The 17,227-nt window shown below is 47.0% G+C and overlaps 2 protein-coding genes across 3 annotated transcripts in view; one reads left to right on the top strand and one right to left on the bottom strand.

Moving 5' to 3' along the window:
* TNFAIP1 (TNF alpha induced protein 1) overlaps positions 1 to 4,051 on the bottom strand; it is a 109,693-nt gene extending 105,642 nt beyond the window's left edge. The window contains exon 1 of the mRNA XM_086954508.1: positions 3,949 to 4,051. The gene's annotated coding sequence lies outside the window, so the exon portion shown is untranslated. The remainder of the gene's footprint in view (positions 1 to 3,948) is intronic.
* Positions 4,052 to 4,206: 155 nt separating this feature from the next.
* The window catches only part of IFT20 (intraflagellar transport 20), a 52,678-nt gene continuing 39,657 nt past the window's right edge, over positions 4,207 to 17,227 (top strand). Inside the window, exon 1 of one of the 2 annotated variants that reach the window (XM_086954509.1) lies at positions 4,207 to 4,304. The gene's annotated coding sequence lies outside the window, so the exon portion shown is untranslated. The remainder of the gene's footprint in view (positions 4,305 to 17,227) is intronic. The other variant, XM_086954511.1, reaches the window with a different exon arrangement.

Here is a 17,227-nt window from a genome sequence, read left to right on the forward strand (position 1 = left end):
ATGTAAAACTAGCAGCAGACAGCATCGATTAATGAAGCAGGAGGGAGGAGGAGGCAGCCGAAGAGAGGGAGCCGAAGAGAAGGAGGGAGCCTCTGTCAGTTGTAAATTGTAAACAACCCGTTTCAGATTAAAGGAAAGCATGTTGTGCGTGTGATAGGAGAAAGCCATTTATGAAAACAGTGCCCACAGACCGTAAATAAAACATACAGAGTAACACCACAGTAAGAGGGCCAGTCCTCATGGGAGGTTACAAAGAGAGACAAGTAGGTACTAAGGAGTGACTACTAGGCCTAATGAAGAATAAAAAGCCATAATTTCCAAAGGAATGGAGGAGTGTGGCTCACTGATTAGAGCGGCAGACCCTGATGCAGAGGTCTGGCCCGGGACTAGGGTTCAATTCTCGACGCGGCAGGGTCCTGAGCCCAAAATGTCCACGGACTCGATAATTCTCGCCTCGGTGCCGATTCTAATCATGGGGTCCCACGCTGCAACTCTGGGCAATAGTTGCTTAATCTCCACTACGTCGGCCCACCCGCTGCGGGATGCCTGGCTTTCACCTTGGGGATGCCCAGTAGGGGTTATCTCACAGGGAAAAGCCAGGACGGGTTCCCAAGGCAAGCGCCTTGATGCTTTCGGGTGATACGTGCGCTATATAAATCGCAATACAATACAATACAATGGAAGGGGAGCTAATTGTAAAGATGGGCGGAACGCGGGCGGAGCTTAATGCACATATACTGAATACTGCATGCCTCGAAGAGACAGCGCAAGCACTGCTCTAAGCGACACCTAAAAATAGAACAGTCCATTTACAGGGTTAGAGCATACCTTGCAGCACAGTCCCCTTGCACAGAATGGGAAACTGTCAACTTGCAGACAGTTGTACATGGAACCCACTGGGGACAAGCCACTAACATGGAGGAGACAGAGATCTTAAGGCCCTGTGTGACACCGTCTCATGGCTCACACAAAACCGGACGGCACATTTGAAAGGAAGAAATTCTAAGCCGATCAGCGAGCGTACTACATAGAAACAATGCATATGTGATTGTACAGACAAATTATTAGAATAATTTTTAATTTCCATACTAAAATTATGCAAAAGATAACATGCATATAAAAGTATGTCTACGTGTTATTTTAGGTTATTAAAAAACTCAGTTTTGGATTAAAATTTGAAATATCGTGTCAATATACATGATATCTTTTAACAATGTACTCTATTTTCATTACACAGTTTTAACTCGCGTCTGCTAACAGTAAACATAAACAGTGTAATTCTATCATTTTTTAAAATCATTTTCACTGAGTCGAAGCACAGGTGTTTTAGTGTCTGCTGTAATGATGGATGGTGAGACGAAGGGAAAAAACAAGATGGGAGGTGGGTGGGCGTAAGCAATGAGTAGGAGCAAGCGGGGACAGGATAGCAACCAGAAGCAACAGAGAAAGAATAAAGAAAACAAAAGAATTAAAAAAATTACCGGATTCACAACACAAGCAGTGGATGAATAGCGGAAGGAAACTAATTAATCAAAATCAATCAGCACTTGGTTCAAGCTCCAAAAGAAATAACGGGAGGTGACATCAGCAAGCACTGGCTAATTAGAAACCAACAAATAAGACAGGCAACGAATAGTAAGCAATGGGTGGGGCCCAAGCCCCCATTTGTAAACAATACCCCTTGCAGCAACAGTGCTGTCAGCAGGCGTTTCCTATAGAAGCAGCAATCACATTGGACGGGTCGGGGCAGATTTGTGCGTTTTCTAGTAGAGAGCAAGAGTTCCCCCACTGCAGTTTGGGAAAGGTTGTTTCAAGATGAGATACATGGTGTAAGCAGGCTACCCTAGTACTAGTCTGCAGATGATTACCTCAGCAGCAGCAATTACAAGAACTCCAATAAAAGTCTGCTCGTGGTCCACCAAGCTGGTTTGGGATCCACACAACAAAAGACGAGATACACAATTAATAATTCTCGCTTAGATTGTATTGCTAGATAAATTGTTGTAAAAATAGGTTTTCCAGCTTACCATTACTTATCTGCTGGATTGCATAAGTTGCTCTACAGAATACTATGCACAATGTCTTCTGTAACGCATGACAGTGGACTGGCAGGAAACGGGTCAAGTCACACAACTCAATAAATTGCAAGAGTGTTCCCAACCAACCCAAAGTCACACAACCTGGATTCTCTGTGCCAACATTTTTTCACGTAGAGCTTTGACCCTGCTTAGTAATTTCTGGATAAAAGAGCTTTCTTATGGAGCTTATATTCAAGATAGCACATGACTCGCCCGCTTATAACTGTTTTAAATGTATGTTGTTAATACAGGTCTAGAACAAATCTTTAAAAGCTTTTTGCAAAATATATTGTAGTATTAGCCTAACAATTTCTGCTGTTTACACAAAAAGGAAATAGGCGTGTGCATCACCTTGTCTGGAAAAGTGTTATCATTTCCTTATGATTAAAAGACTGCCATGAAAGGAAACTGTTTCATGACAACTATAGGAATGAAATAAGTAAACCGGCTACAAACAAGGAGACAACACCAAACTAGCAGTAGCACTTTTCCATGTTTGCAGAGATAAGTATAGAGCTGCGCCAAAAGCAATAGAGCAAGCAAGTCCATTAATTGTGAAAATCAGGGATGCGGGTCTAGACACGGCCAAAATCAGGAGAAAATGGTCCAGACACTAGTAAAGCCATGATACAGGACTCGATTTAGCACTGCCAAATCAAAGCAACTAACACAGGGCTGCCTACCTACACCCAGACAGACACGTGCCCACACCAAAGACTAAGAACTCTAAACAAAAGGGAAAGAGAGACACCGTGATGGTTGCGTTTCTACTCAGTATCAAGGTCAGTGCGACAAATGGGGAGACTGTACATTGTACACTGCACCTGGTGTGAAATGCGCAGTACACGGGCAGGAGGAGAGTATCCATCCCTTCTCTAGGAAGAGACACCTTAGTGCCGGAAGCGGATTTTCAGGGGACAATCCCGCACAATACACGAGAAGGGGCTACTATTCATCTCTGGGGACCACCCAGCTGTCGCATCAGAAATCCCTCTGCATAGAAATATTATGACTGAAAAGCCCCCTTACTACGGAGCAGGGAGCCTAGTCAGCCTGACCAATCTCTACATTTTGGCAAAAAGGAAGTATTTGGAGAAACTCTGTGTGCTGCGCCCTGACACGCAGGGAGGGTGTCGCCTACTCTACTCCACACAACGGTCAAGACTTCCTTGTGCTATCGATCTGTCGTAGTGTGGCTGCTCCGCCTCAGAAGCCCCCACACCTTGCAGAAGAGAAATACCTGTTCAGCTTCGATGAGCCCAACCTGAGGGCCACCGGGCACCCCATGCTACGGCTCGGACCAGAGTGCCTACGCAGCCCCTGGACCTCACACACACAGATACCGCAGAGAGTATGTTTTCACCTATGTTGAGCCCACTCCTTTTATTTAATGCGATGTTCTATAGCGCGAACATTACCCGAAGGTGTCAGTGACCTTTACTTAAGAACCAGTTGCGATACATAAGGACTTAGTATGACATGAGTTACATAAAACATACAAAAATTGTAAATGTACAAGTTGTAAAGTGACACAAGGAAGAGATAGAAACAGAAAAAAAATGTGCAAATGTATAAATCGTAGAGTCACACAAGGAAGAGATACAAGCTTAGAACCCGGACAAGCGATTACACTTAAAACAGACTGTACCCGCTCTGCGGGGGCCCCCCTAGACTGGCCGCATCCACCTCTGGGGAACCCTAAACATATGGGCGGGGAGCACCGGACAACTCTGATGAGTGGCCAGATTCACTTATAGAGCTTAGGTTTACCCCCCTCTACTCTTTACACAGCCCCCCGCGACTGACTCAATCCGGTGAGGTGGGGGCCGAGGGGAGGGATCCTATCTAACTTCGGAGGGGGGCGTAGTACCTGTCGGTCATTCTCTAGACTCTCATCCCGATCGCATGAGCTCATTTCCTGCTTCTCGCTTCAGCATCAGCTTCAGGTGCCATGGACATGGAGGGCGGACTAGGGGAAATAGTTATAGAGAGCGGACTATGAATCGCGGAAATAGAGGGCGGACACGTGCTTCTGACACGGCACCTAAAAACGTGAACATTTTCCACAATGCCGCCTCCTTAGAGTCCTTTCTCTCTTTTTTTTTTTGCTTCCGTGTACGTCAGTCAGTTCTTGTGCCTTCGGAAGTGACGTCAGTAAACAAGCTGTCTCCGTGGCAGCGGCCTGAGCCGGACCGAAGTGGGAGCCGAGGAGCCGGCAAGAGACAGGTGAGATGAGGGGCAGGGGCAGAGGGGCAGAGCTAGAGCTGCGGGAAGCGGGGCCACAGCCTTCTTATTAACGTGTACAATCGAATCATGCAAATACCCCCACCCTAATGCTGCATTCGAAAGTGTCCGTTGTCTCCGTAAATGAGGCATAGCGGCCACAACATGAGCTGTCATTCGGAGGGTGCCGGCATACCTGTCAGAATGGAAGCACTAAGAAGTATAAGAGGGCGAGTGGAGGAAGAATAGTTCACTGGAGAGCCATATTGGTTTTAAAAAAATCGTGATCTCATTCAAATGTATGGATGATGAACATAAATGAGAACATTTCGACAAGCCCCATATGGGAATGAGCTGGCAAGCATGCTGTACATTATCAGGCAGTATGTTACGCTGGTCTCATTATACACACATTTTTAACAGCTCAAAAAAGTGCATCTCATCAGAGGGCTGTAGAGGCACTCGTTCTAAACGGGATAAACATGTTAACATTTTAATTTGATCCCACGGGTACCTTCGCGATAAATAAGGATGAAGGGATTAGGGAAAAGATAAGAGTGCAAAGACGGGATCAAGCGAGGGTGCCACTAAGCAGTTAGGATAACAGTTCGGGTGGCAAGAAGCAGGTAAGCGAAGCACGTTAGGATGGCAACTAACTGAGCAGGGGAAAAGACTAAGCAAAGGTACTATGACAGAGAAGAAGAATCGGGGATGCGGTGGGAGGGCGGCAAGTACTAGGCTTTAGAAAGGAGGGGTGTGGACACCATAAATGAAGTATTGCAAGGACAAGGAACAGATGAGTGCGGCTAAAAGCAGGATTAGGGAAAGTGGTCAGGGAAGGCATCAGTAAAGCAACAATCAGGGGAGACGTAAGTAAGGACATCAAGAAGCACACTAGAGTGGCCTGACCTCGGGTAGGGTGAAGACACTAGTGATCGCATAATTTCAGAGGCCTTAACAGTATGATTGTATGGGCAGGGAAGAGCAGAATGAAGCAAGGGACTAACAGCTAAATCAGACAATTAGTAGTTTGGGGGCATGGAGTGAATCAAGAGACATAAATCAGATATAGGTTTGTGGAAAGAGGACAAAGAATGGCTGTGCAGTGGTGGGGAGGACAAGATCTGGTAAATGAGGTGGCCATTAACGTAGCAAGACAGTTGGTAACAAATGAGTTACTTGTGGAAAAGTGCTTGTGAGGGGACCATTGGTTTGAAAGAGTGCTCAGTTCTTACTGCCAATTTACTTATTTCAGATGGCCTAGAGCCTGCTAATCGCCCATCTCTGATGGACTTTGTGGTCACCAATTGTAGCTACTTTTGCGAGTGTGTACTGGACAAGGGCTCTGATTTGTGTGCTCCACAGCGATAGAGAGCTTTTTAGGTGAAAATAAAATATTGATACTTTTGCTACCACATCATTTTAAACTGAAATGTTGTTAAGAGAGTCCACTCACACTATGAAATTGCATCCACCACAGACGGCACAGCCTCCTCTGGACAAGCCACCAACAATTGATCACTGGTTGTCCTGAGCACCCCAGAGTTCCATCTGGTGTCCTCAAGACTCTACACGTTACATCAGAGTTAAAGGGGCAGAGGCAGGTCACAACACATCTCCCCCCCCCCACACCCCATCATACACTAACTAGCCAAATGTAATAATGAAAGAAAAGTTAAAGTTACAAAAATATAACAGAAAATATGACTTACAAAACTCATTGTGGTTAGAAGTCAAAGGCTATAATGTTTTTAGGAGATAAACGACACATAAAAAGTTAAGAGTTTACTTATAATACTATATTGGGTTTCAGTAATGGAAAATAGAATACACCTACAGCATAAAAGGTGCATACATGGGGATACAAATATAAAGCATAATTCTTGAGGTAAGCGGGTAGCTTCTTGAGTCTAGGGTTTTCCGTTGACAACTTGAACCCCTATCCTTGTGATGGCTTGGGTCATGACTCCCTTTTACATTGATCATGCCAGTGTTGTGATTGCATTTAGATAACCTTGACATCCTCCACACCTCTCCCCTACTTAGCACAACAACATTTTTCTTGACCTCAATTATTTGCTTGAGCACCATGAACTTTGTTTCTTCCTTTAGAGTCCAAACTGGTCTCTTCACATAAACCATTTCGCTTACCTAACATTTATTTTGCCTCACCATGTTTTTCATCAAAACTCCTCTTATATGTCTTTTGATATTTCTTAACCTTATGTGATGACATGCTCTCCAACCCTTGTTACCATTTAACCATGCCACGTTTACTTTGGATCTGGTAATTCTACCTTTAAGTTTCTAGAAAGAAGAGATTCCTATCACACTAGTAGATATATATTGTGATGTGCCCACAACGTCACATGCAAGATTCCTCTTAATGGTACAGCGCTTTCTACTGCAGTTTGCACACATGCTCTCACCAAACTGTTCGGCGCATATAGTGCAGTGTGATGATTCATGATTGACAAATCCTCAAATTGATTTAGAGATACCGTCGCATGCAAAGACATGCCCGAGGAATTCTAATACATTTTGTGTCACAATAGAACTCACACAACATGCTGAGACCTATTTAGAAGTGTAGTCCATCAGCACTAATACAAACCTCTCGCTTGGTGACAATACCTCAAATGGGCCCACTATGTCTAGTGTCAGCTTGCATATGAGAAGAGGGACTACGCAGCCCCATATCCAAATGCACAGCTATGTGCCGCTGAATTTGCGTGCACTTTGTATTCACACTCCTTAGTCCATTCTAAATTTTTAAACCATTTTCATCCATATCTTGACTCTTTTATGTGACATTTTGATTCATTGTTTCAATCCACCGATCGGGTAAGGTACTAATTTTCAATCTTTAACATTCAAACTGTGCCATTCCAGGCCTTCATGAAAGAATGCGATAAATGCAAGAAGTCCTTCACAAATGGTCGTTTATTTTGTAGTTCAAAAACCCAATGCATTTCGGGCCTCCATGTGCCCTTCTTCGGGGGTCACTACAAATCAATAACAATACAAACAGATTAATCACATTGAGTATCTAAAATACTTCATGTTACAATGCACTTATAACACTGCACTTAACTCACAATAATTGTAACATTTCTCCCTGATGCGCTGCGTTCCTGTGTTTACCCTTCTTATACCTTAGTCATCATGTGCTTGATTATCAATGTGCGGGGTGTGAAACCAAATGTCCACCATAATAGTTCTCCTGCTGGTTATGCCAGTTCTTGTCTCTCCCATCTGACGTGCGCACAAACAGAAACCCTCCTTTGCCCCTCTGTTTGCAAAAGCGATGCCTCCGTTAATGAAACTTTACGCGCTGCTTGATGCCAAGGTTTTAACTGTTCAACGTGAGCTATGCTTCACTATCAACAACATGCTGAAAATTGTAAAGTCGATTTTTACTGTTGCATATTACTCAGATTGCCACGTAAAACAAGTGCTCTTTCTCCCTGACGCTTACCCATTTCAACGAACTGCTAACGTCTCCCGTCCTCATCCTGATTACTCGAACCGGTATAACAGATCGTTTCCCGCCCACGCTATTTAAAGTCCTCCACCCCTGTGTTCTCCCTCCCAATTCCCCCGTGGTCCTAACGCCTTCCATTACAACAAGACTATTTCCTCTAGGTAAACTTTTTGCATTTGGATATGGGGCAACGCAGTCCCTCTTCTCATATGTTTCTTAACTGATGGCAGCAGGGCATGCCTATAAATCTCATTTGCACGCAATTCAAACGAAGGATGGATTAACTGGATGAATTAAAAATGTTGGTTAAAACTGGTGTGCATCCCCCACTGCGATGAATCGTCTTAACTAGTGTCAGCTTGCACCATGGTTCATCAGGAACTTCCACAGGAGATAAAGGAATTGTTCTGACCGACCTGAATTTATAATTGCCAGCACAATGTATGCAATCTTTGACCAACTCCTCCACTTGTTAATCCGCTCCCAGCCACCAGTACAATTCTCGCGCTTTGGCTAGGTTCCAGCCTAGATGACCTTCATGGGAAAGATTGATGATTTTATCTCGTAGCCCCACTGGGGAAACCAACCTCTTTCCTTGATAAAGTTCATTACTGACAATACTCAATTCATCAAACACATTCCTAAATGCCCCTGCCCCTTCAGGTACACTACTGACGATCGGCCAACCTTTCACTACAAATTCCAATACTTGCTTGTTTGTATCATAGTTGGACACCTCAGTGTCCCAATCTGGTTTGTTCAGGACTCGTTGTTTGATCCACATCACAGAAGGCACAACAATGGAAACCACCTCTTTGTCCAAGGGCATCGTAGACAGATAGTTAGCAGGTATATTTCTTGCACCAGGCTAGTACCCCAGGCTAGTACTTAAAATTGAACTCCATGAATCCCTACACCCATCTTTTAATTTTGGAGGTGGTGTTTCCTACATGCCTGCATGCAAATATCTGGACTTGAGGCCTGTGATCTGCTTTTCTCGTAAATGGTTAACCATATAAAAATAATTTAAAGTGGTTTATGGCCCAGATGCAGGTTAATGCCTCATGCTCGATCACTGAGTAGCCTTCTTCAGTGAACGTGAGGCCAACGCTACAACCTTCTCCTTACTTTCACCCATTTGAGAAAGTACTACACCTAATCCCTTCATGCTGGTATCTGTGGTTATGGCCGTTTTCCTAGTCACGTCTAGGGTAGGCATCCAAGCTATTACGTTTTTTACTTTGTTAGCAGCCTCCTCACAATTCTGGGGACCATGAAAACTCCACTTCTTTCTTGAGTAACCTTCTCAAAGCTTGCACCGCACTGCCAAAGTAACAAATAAACTTTGTGTAACAGACCCAAAAATTATCTAACTTGGTCTTTGTCACCTGGGCGGTGTAGGAGAGTAGGGTCTGCAATCCTATGATCACCCAGATTTTTTGCTTTTATTTCACTGGTTTACGACTTTCTCTGGCTGTGGGCCTGCTAATCAGACCCACAGCCTGGCTGTTCTCATTCTAAATTACGACATGTACCCTAGGTGCATTTACCAATTGGTACTGGGCCACCTTATCAGACCCTGTAACTCAGGGCATAGGTGTACCCAGGGCTGCCAGGGGCTGCAGCATGTATTATGCCACCCCTGGCTGGCCTCCTAAATTTGACACAACTGGCTGCATGACAGCTGGGGCAAAGTCGTGTAATCACCCTTTGCTGTAGGTGTAGTATACCTATACCTAACCCTAAAATGGACACACAGATTCCTATCAGTCACTCCTATGGCAGGCCTTGACAATCCTGAAGGCAGAGTGCTTGGAATCGTGTGAGATGGTGCTCTGGCATGAGCTGAGCCTGTCTGCAGCTTGCGAAACCAAGTCCTAATAGCTGTTCCATGATATCGCATACCATATACTCTTAAGTGCATTATAATCCTCGCGGTTAAATGCTAACTTTGGTATTGCTTTATCAAAACGTGTCGAGTAAGGTGTCATACGAATTGGAATACTAACCCCTCGCCATTTCTGGCGGCGGGGTTAGCATTCCACCCTTCTAGAGGGACACGACATGTATGTAACTGCGAACCCCGGTTAAAGTTAACTGAAGCCTCAGCTCCACAAAATGGATGCTGCCACCACAGACACGAGTCTGACCTCCTGCTGCTGGGAGTCCTTCCAGCGAGGGAGGCCTGGACAAAGGGTTTCCTGTCCGGGGCGGTGCTAGCACCATCCCAGACATGGTTTTGTGTATCCTGGGTAGGCAGGGCTTTACAGGAAGGTGACTGCTGAGTGGCACCCCGGTGCTCACTACGCATAGGCCGGTCTGAACCAGTTCCAGGGGCACACCAGCCCCTGGCCTGGGGAAGTCCGGCATGGCAGAGGGGTGTAACCACCCCCCTCCTAGTCCCACCCATAGGCAGGACCTAGTCACCGGGTCAGCCCCCTTTTTTAGTATAAAGATGGGAGCGGGCCCACTGTTCAAATTAGATCATCTTTGGAATCAAGACACGACTTTCTGCGAAAGGACTTCACGATTTCTTCATCAAGATTCTCCCTTGTGGCTAAGGAGTAGTCACCCTGCATCCGCAGGCACCATCCTAAAGAACACTGCGGTCTGCTGCAAGTCCTTCATCACGAATCCGACGACCCAGCTCGACGAGACCCGGCTTCCCTGGCACCTCTGACCTCTACTCACCTCTACAGCCAAGCTGAGAACCGTGAGTGCGACGAGACCTCGAGGGACCGACGATCGCCAAGACTGCACGACATCTTTACAACAAGCCCACCGTGTCCTCCACGGGTGAGTGCTTTGGGGTCCGAGAAGCCCCGACCCTGCGCAGCTCCAGCACCCAAGGTCAACCTCCCTGCATCTCCACGATCTGCGTGGGGCCCTTCTGCTGTTTGCTGTGCACCGCGTTGTTTGGCTACTAGCCGGCTGGCTTGTGGCCTTCTGAACGACGCCCGACGACATCACTGCTGCTGGTCTGGTTGCTCCAGACTGGCCCTTGCTTCCTTCTTGAAGAGAGGCACCCCGGACCCTCCTGGTCCACTCCAGACGCCATTTTAGGTCCACCGCGTGGGCTTGAATTTGCCAAGGCTTTGTTGCCCAATCCTGGGTCCAGCGACGCCGACAGCTTCTATCTTCGTGGGACAGCTCGATCCTCCTTCCTGGTCGCCGACAACGCCTCCTGGTCCGTGAGATCTCCGAGCCCAGCGTCACCCACATGCCTTGTCGAGGTGGCTACCATCCGGTGCCCTCCTGGTGCCCACTGACTACTGGCTAGTAGTCTCGAACTTGGTCCCCTCTGCTTTCAGGTGTCATCTTCCATCGATCCAGGCTTTGGATCCACCGAACTTTCTTCACTGGTCGCCTGCCAGCAACTTCTTTCTTCCAGGCTCCTGGTCCGTCAACGAGGATTCCCGACGTCTTTTGAGTCCTATGCAGCTGCAGCCCCTGGGCTAGGTAACTTCGGCATTTCGGTGCCCCAGCATAGCCTCACTATCCAAGGGTCAGAATCTACTTTCGTTTTCTCCCTACCAGGTCGGGTTCGCCCGAGAACACTAACTTTGCAAATTCTAGCTACCATAGACTTTGTCCCGCATCTCGCGTGAGAGTGCACACACTGCACCGAGTCCCCTGGGTCTCCTAGAAGTAATCTAACGATTCTATAGTCAAGTCCTAGCGATTCCAAAGCCTATTAGTACTGTACTTACCTGCTAGTAATTTCGCATTCCACTTTTCAAGTATATGGTTTTCCGTGCCCCTCGGGCATTTGTATATACTGTGCTAACATAAGTATTTTTGTAAGAGTTTTGGTTTGTGCTTAGTACCCTGTCCTCATAAAGAGTACAGGGCTGTTGTGATTCTTAATAAATAACTGTTTATTTTCATAACACTTGTGTGGTGTCCTTTCACTTGGTGTTCAAGGGGTATATGTGGTATAACAGCTGGCTTAACACGCCCTCTCGAGTCTTTAGCCTTAGACTGCTCGTATCCACGCTACTAGGATAGCTGGTCTATAAGGTTGACTTACAACCAATCATCAATAAGGGTTGCTGGACTGATACATAGTGTTCACTAGAATAGTGACCACTGCATATCAGGCCACCTTCTCACAGGCGGTCATCTGTGATAAAACATGATATAACATTTGCCAACTCGAACTAAGGGCTAATACCATCTCCTGAGATGGTGTGTCTTAGGTATGAGATTGTTTTTACCCTAAATGTGCAAATGAACCTCTTGAGAGTGAGCCGCTATTCCTTTAACCGCATCGCTGCTGCGGCGATTTTTGCGCTGCACGTCTTTTTTCACTTTTCCGCGTTACATGACGAGCTGAGCTCGTCATCAGCACACGCCACCCGTGGGTGATGACGAGCTGAGCTCGTCATCAGCATCGAAGGGGTTAAACTGGACAGTACCTCCTTTAGTATTGCACCGTAACTTGATCTGTCTTTACCATATACCAAGATGTCGCCCTGGAAGTACATGACCGAGCTGATCCCATATAAAACTTCCTTTGTCAACCTCTGGAAGCAACCCTAATGGCATCCTGAGAAATCTAAATGCTCTCAGAGGTGTAACAAAGGAACTTCTAATGCCCTGGATTCCTCATACAGCATCACCTGGCGATAGGCAGCTGACGGGTCCATTACACTGAAAATGGTTGTCCCAACCAGGATTGTCAATGCCTCATTAATGTTTGGTAAGGGTTGGCGGTCAACCCAAATACATTGGGTGAGTTCTCTTAAGTCTACACACATCCTTATTTTGTTTTAGTTGTCTTTAGGGCCTAAAACTATGGGGAACAACCACTCTAAGGACTCTATTTCCTCTATTACACCTAAGAGTTGTAATCCTGTCTAACTCTTCTTTTAGCGGTTTCAGCACACGGCTTAGGTTATGTTATGTTATGTTAATTCTGCATATATAGCGCAAGGCTACCCCAGCAACGGGCCGTCCCAGCGCTTGTGGACATGCCAGAAGGTACAACAGCGCAGCCAGTGAAAGTATGTTAAATGGAAGAAAACAACCAGGTTTTAATCTGTTTTCGGATGAGCATGTGGTTAGTGGTGGCCTGATCCCTTAGGGGGATTGAATTCCAAAGCTTCGGGGCCAGATACCTGAAGAAGCGGCCACCGGCTCTACTCCTCGGGATCTTAATTGTGTGGGCAAGAGATAGATCCGCCGAGCGGAGGGCGCGCGTGGGGGCATAAAGGAAACAAAGTCCCTGCAAAATTTGGGGTCCAGCGCCATACAGAATTCTATGGGTTAGGCATAGGGTTTTAAATTGAATGCGTTGTTTGATCGGCAGCCAATGCAGGCGTCGAAGAATCGGGGAGGTATGACAAGTTTTAGGTAGTGCAAACAAAATACGAGCGTCAGCATTCTGAGCTCTTTGTAGCCTATTTATCACTGTCAGGTTAGAGCCAAGCATAAGGGCATTACAGTAGTCTAGATGGGATAAGACTAGAGCCTGGACTATGATCTGACAAGTGGGAGGCTCAAAGAAGCCAAGAATGGGTTTACGGGAGCGTAAGCGACCATAACAGGTGCCTGCCACTCTTTTGGCATGAGTCTCTAGAGAAAGTGAGTTATCCAACATCACACCCAAATTTTTAACTACCTCCTTAGGAATAGGGGGAGGTCCTAGTGTGGGGGGCCACCAGTGTTTGTCCCATTTCTGAGTTTCATTGCCTATTAAAAGTACCTCCGTTTTGGAAGAATTTAACTGAAGACAGTTCTGAGACAACCAGTTTGATATGGCCAGAATATCTTCTTGGAATTTGGTTTGGTCCACCACAGTGTTTTTGGAGAAGGTGAAAATGGGTTGTGTATCATCCGCATACGATATTAATTTATTCTTACGATCTCTGGCCAACATAGCCAGGGGGCGAACATACACATTGAACAATGTGGGGCTAAGTGCAGAACCCTGCGGAACCCCACATTCCAGAGGGTGCCTGCTGGACGAGTATGGCGGGGCGTGCATCTGGAAGGAACGGTCGGATAGAAATGACGCGAACCAATCCAAGGCACTCTCTCTGACTCCGATCTCCCACAGTCTCTTAAGCAAGATCCTGTGGGAGACTGTGTCAAAGGCCGCGCTCAAGTCCAGTAGAATCAAAAACGAGGTCCCGCCCTGGTCCTGCACCTCCCTTAGGTGTTCCGTGACGGCCAGTAAGGCAGACTCCGTGCTATGTTTAGCACAGAATCCGTTTCGGGACTCGTCCAGAATTCCTTTGGACTCCAGGTAGGTGGTCAGAATGGAATTCACATGAGCTTCCGCCACCTTAGCAAGGTACGGAAGTAGGGAGATAGGTCTGAAGCTATCCGGCCTGGCGGGGTCCAACGTGTTTATTTTTAGAAGAGGGACTACCTTAGCATGTTTCCAAGATTTAGGGATGGTACTCTTCTCACCTTGTATACTACTGGTTTGGCCTTTGCTTTCAAGATGATCTGATGCTTGAACCCTTCAGCGAGTCCAAATCCTCTTTAAAAACATAATTCCTCCACTATGTCTGAATCGTTACGGATGTATGACACTAACATAACCTGATTAGGTGAATTAGGATTTAAAGTATCCCTAGAGCTCTCTGGTTAGGCCAACTCAGGAGGTTGTCCCCCCGTTTGGCATTATACACCTTACCTATGGTCTCTCGTCCCTTGAAATTTATAGTCAAAATGGTGTAATGAACCACCTCAATTGCCCCCTCTAGCCTATTGGATTGTTGTCAGGTGGATGTGAGAAAGTGCCATCTTTCTTGCATGGTATGCCCACACTTTTTTTATGACTTGCTGATGTATTTTGACTGAGTGTGCCCTGGGCTCCAGCCAATCGGGTGCCCAGGGCCTGTGTTCCTTCCCTAAAACTGTATTGAAGCTAAAACCCAATTGGCATCTCTGGCCACATGTCAGCCCCTTGTAAATGGTACCCTAGGTACCCAGGGCATTGTGACCCCTATGGGCTGCAGCACTTATTGTGCCACCCTTGGGGGCCCTGCACCCTGACACTCACACACTGCCTTTGCAGACTCAGTGTCCTGGTGCAGAACTAAACAAAGAGTCGACATGGCACACATCCCTGTGTGCCATGCCCACAAACCCACTGCCCTGGCATACATCAGTCACCCCTCTAGCTGGGTGCCCTATGCCAGTGGTGTGGGCACAGGTGCATGAGCCCTGTGCCCCTACAGTACCCAGGGCCATTCCTGGGCACTGTGAGTGCAGTGATGCCATTAATAGTATATGGTGCTGGGAGGTTGTCATTACGAACTCCACAACACCATAATGGCTACACTGACAAGTTTGATATCAAACTTCTCAGCGCATTAAACCCCCACTGATGCCAGTGTGGGTTTTAATGTAAAATGCACTACAGAGGGCATCTTAGAGATGCCCCCTGAAACCTAACCTACAATCCACATCTTGTCTGAGAGGCTGCCTACGCTGCCACACAGCAGACATGTTGCTGGACCCCTGGGTGGAGAGCCTCCGCTCTCCTGGCTCTGCAACAATGCACATCCTGGGTGAGGTGCTAGGCCTCCTCCCCCAGGATGGGCAGGGAGAAGCTTCCAAGGCATACCGCCTTTATGAACTTCTACTGACCACTTGCTGTAATCAGCAACTGGCCCCCACCGGTTCTGACCCCCACTCTGGCGGGAAGACTGGCAGGAAACCCTATGTGAGGAAAGGGGGTGTGCCAACTCCACCCCTCAGGTGGAAAAGGCGAGGTGAAGGACAACTCCGCGGCTCCGGCCATCTTGAGGATAGGGAGCCCTGCCCAATCAGAGATAGGCTACTGCCCCCCTCCCACAGGAGAGGAGCAGGAAAGGTACTCCCTCCCCCCAGGACAGGGACCTATTGGTCCCTGCCCTTCCCCTACTTGTAACGTCCCTAAACTTAGTATTTAGGGGCACCCTGAACCTTCCTTCCTCATATCCCAATTTCGAAACAAGAAAGAAGACCAAGAAGAAGAAGACCTGCTGTGTAGCTGCTAACAAGAGGACAACACCAACTGACTTGGCCCCAGCCCTACAGGCCTGTTGGTCCTTTAACCTGCTCCTGCTAAATCCTGGAGTCTCCTGCGGACAGCAACCTCAAGGATCCTGGAGGACCTGCCTGCCTTGACCCTCTTAGAGACTGCGACTCCCACGAGCAGTGGCTCTTCTCAAACAGCAATACCCCTGGTGCCAGTCAGGAACCTCAAATACAGCCCACTCTGCCCCCGCTGAGCCCGGCCTGTGCCCGAGTGGACACAGACCCTGAGGACGTCCTCCCGGCAATTCTGACCTGGAATCCAGTGCCCAAGGACCTTCCTCGACGACCCAGATGACGCCTGCAGACTCAGAACCAGGGACCCCTCCACCCGCGACCAACAGAGGGTAAGATTTCCCGACGTCCAAAGACACCCCTGCACCCGGCGCCCCCCGGCCTCCTGTACCCAACTCCGTGGTGCCTACCTACCCTCCAAGGTCCCAACTTACCCCTTGAAGTGTTGGTCGCTCCAGAAGATCCACCGTCCCCGAGCCTGCAGCCTTTGTTCCCTTTTAAAGATCTCCATTGAATAACATTGAGTGCCCGACGGCTCAAAAGCACCCTGCACCCAGCCGCCTGAGTGCCCCTGGCAGTGCAACCTTTGTCCTATCCTACTTCCCCATTTGCTCTGAGCAAGTGACCAGGAGCCCAGCTCCCACAGCCGCGTGGCCTGCTAGCCAGCAGCCACCAACCGAAGGCTCCCTACCTCTCATTGGATAACATTGGGCTTAACTACCTCTGCACCCAGCTGCCACTGTGCCGCTTAGGGCGTACCAACTGTACCTACCTGACCCTGGGAGACCCCCCAAGTCTATGCCCAGAACCTTAACTCTGCCTTTCGAGTACTTACCTAAAAGCTGATAACTCACTTTTCTTCCATAGGCTAACATTGACTGCTTTCACTTGGAAATTCTTTTAAGTTTGGAACTTTAAAATAGTTATCTAAAATCAGCCGAACCACGAATTCCGATTTACTCACCGGTTATCAGGAGAGACCTCAGTGCTGCACCTTTTAGCCCAGCACAAACCCTGGTAAGTAATTTTAACCGTGCTTACCAGTAACCTGAATTTTCTTCCATAGGAAACCATTGACTGTTTTTCTGTGAAATTTTTCCAAAAATGTCGATTTTTGAAAACTACAAATATTCTTTAAAAATCGTGCCAACTACCAAAACGTAATTACTTACCTGTTTTAGATAGAGGTCCCAGTGCTGAACCTAGGAGTCCAGTACTGCATTACAAAAGTAACGTGAACATATTTTACCTGTAAATTGAATTTTCTTCCATAGGAAACCATTGACTGTTTTTCTGTGAAATTTTTTCCAAAAATGTCGATTCTTGAAAACTACAAATATTCTTTAAAAATCGTACCAACTACCAAAACGTAATTACTTACCTGTTTTAGATA

The sequence above is a fragment of the Lissotriton vulgaris genome, chromosome 2_1, assembly GCF_964263255.1.
Source record: "Lissotriton vulgaris chromosome 2_1, aLisVul1.2, whole genome shotgun sequence".
NCBI classification, from domain to species: Eukaryota; Metazoa; Chordata; class Amphibia; order Caudata; family Salamandridae; genus Lissotriton; species Lissotriton vulgaris.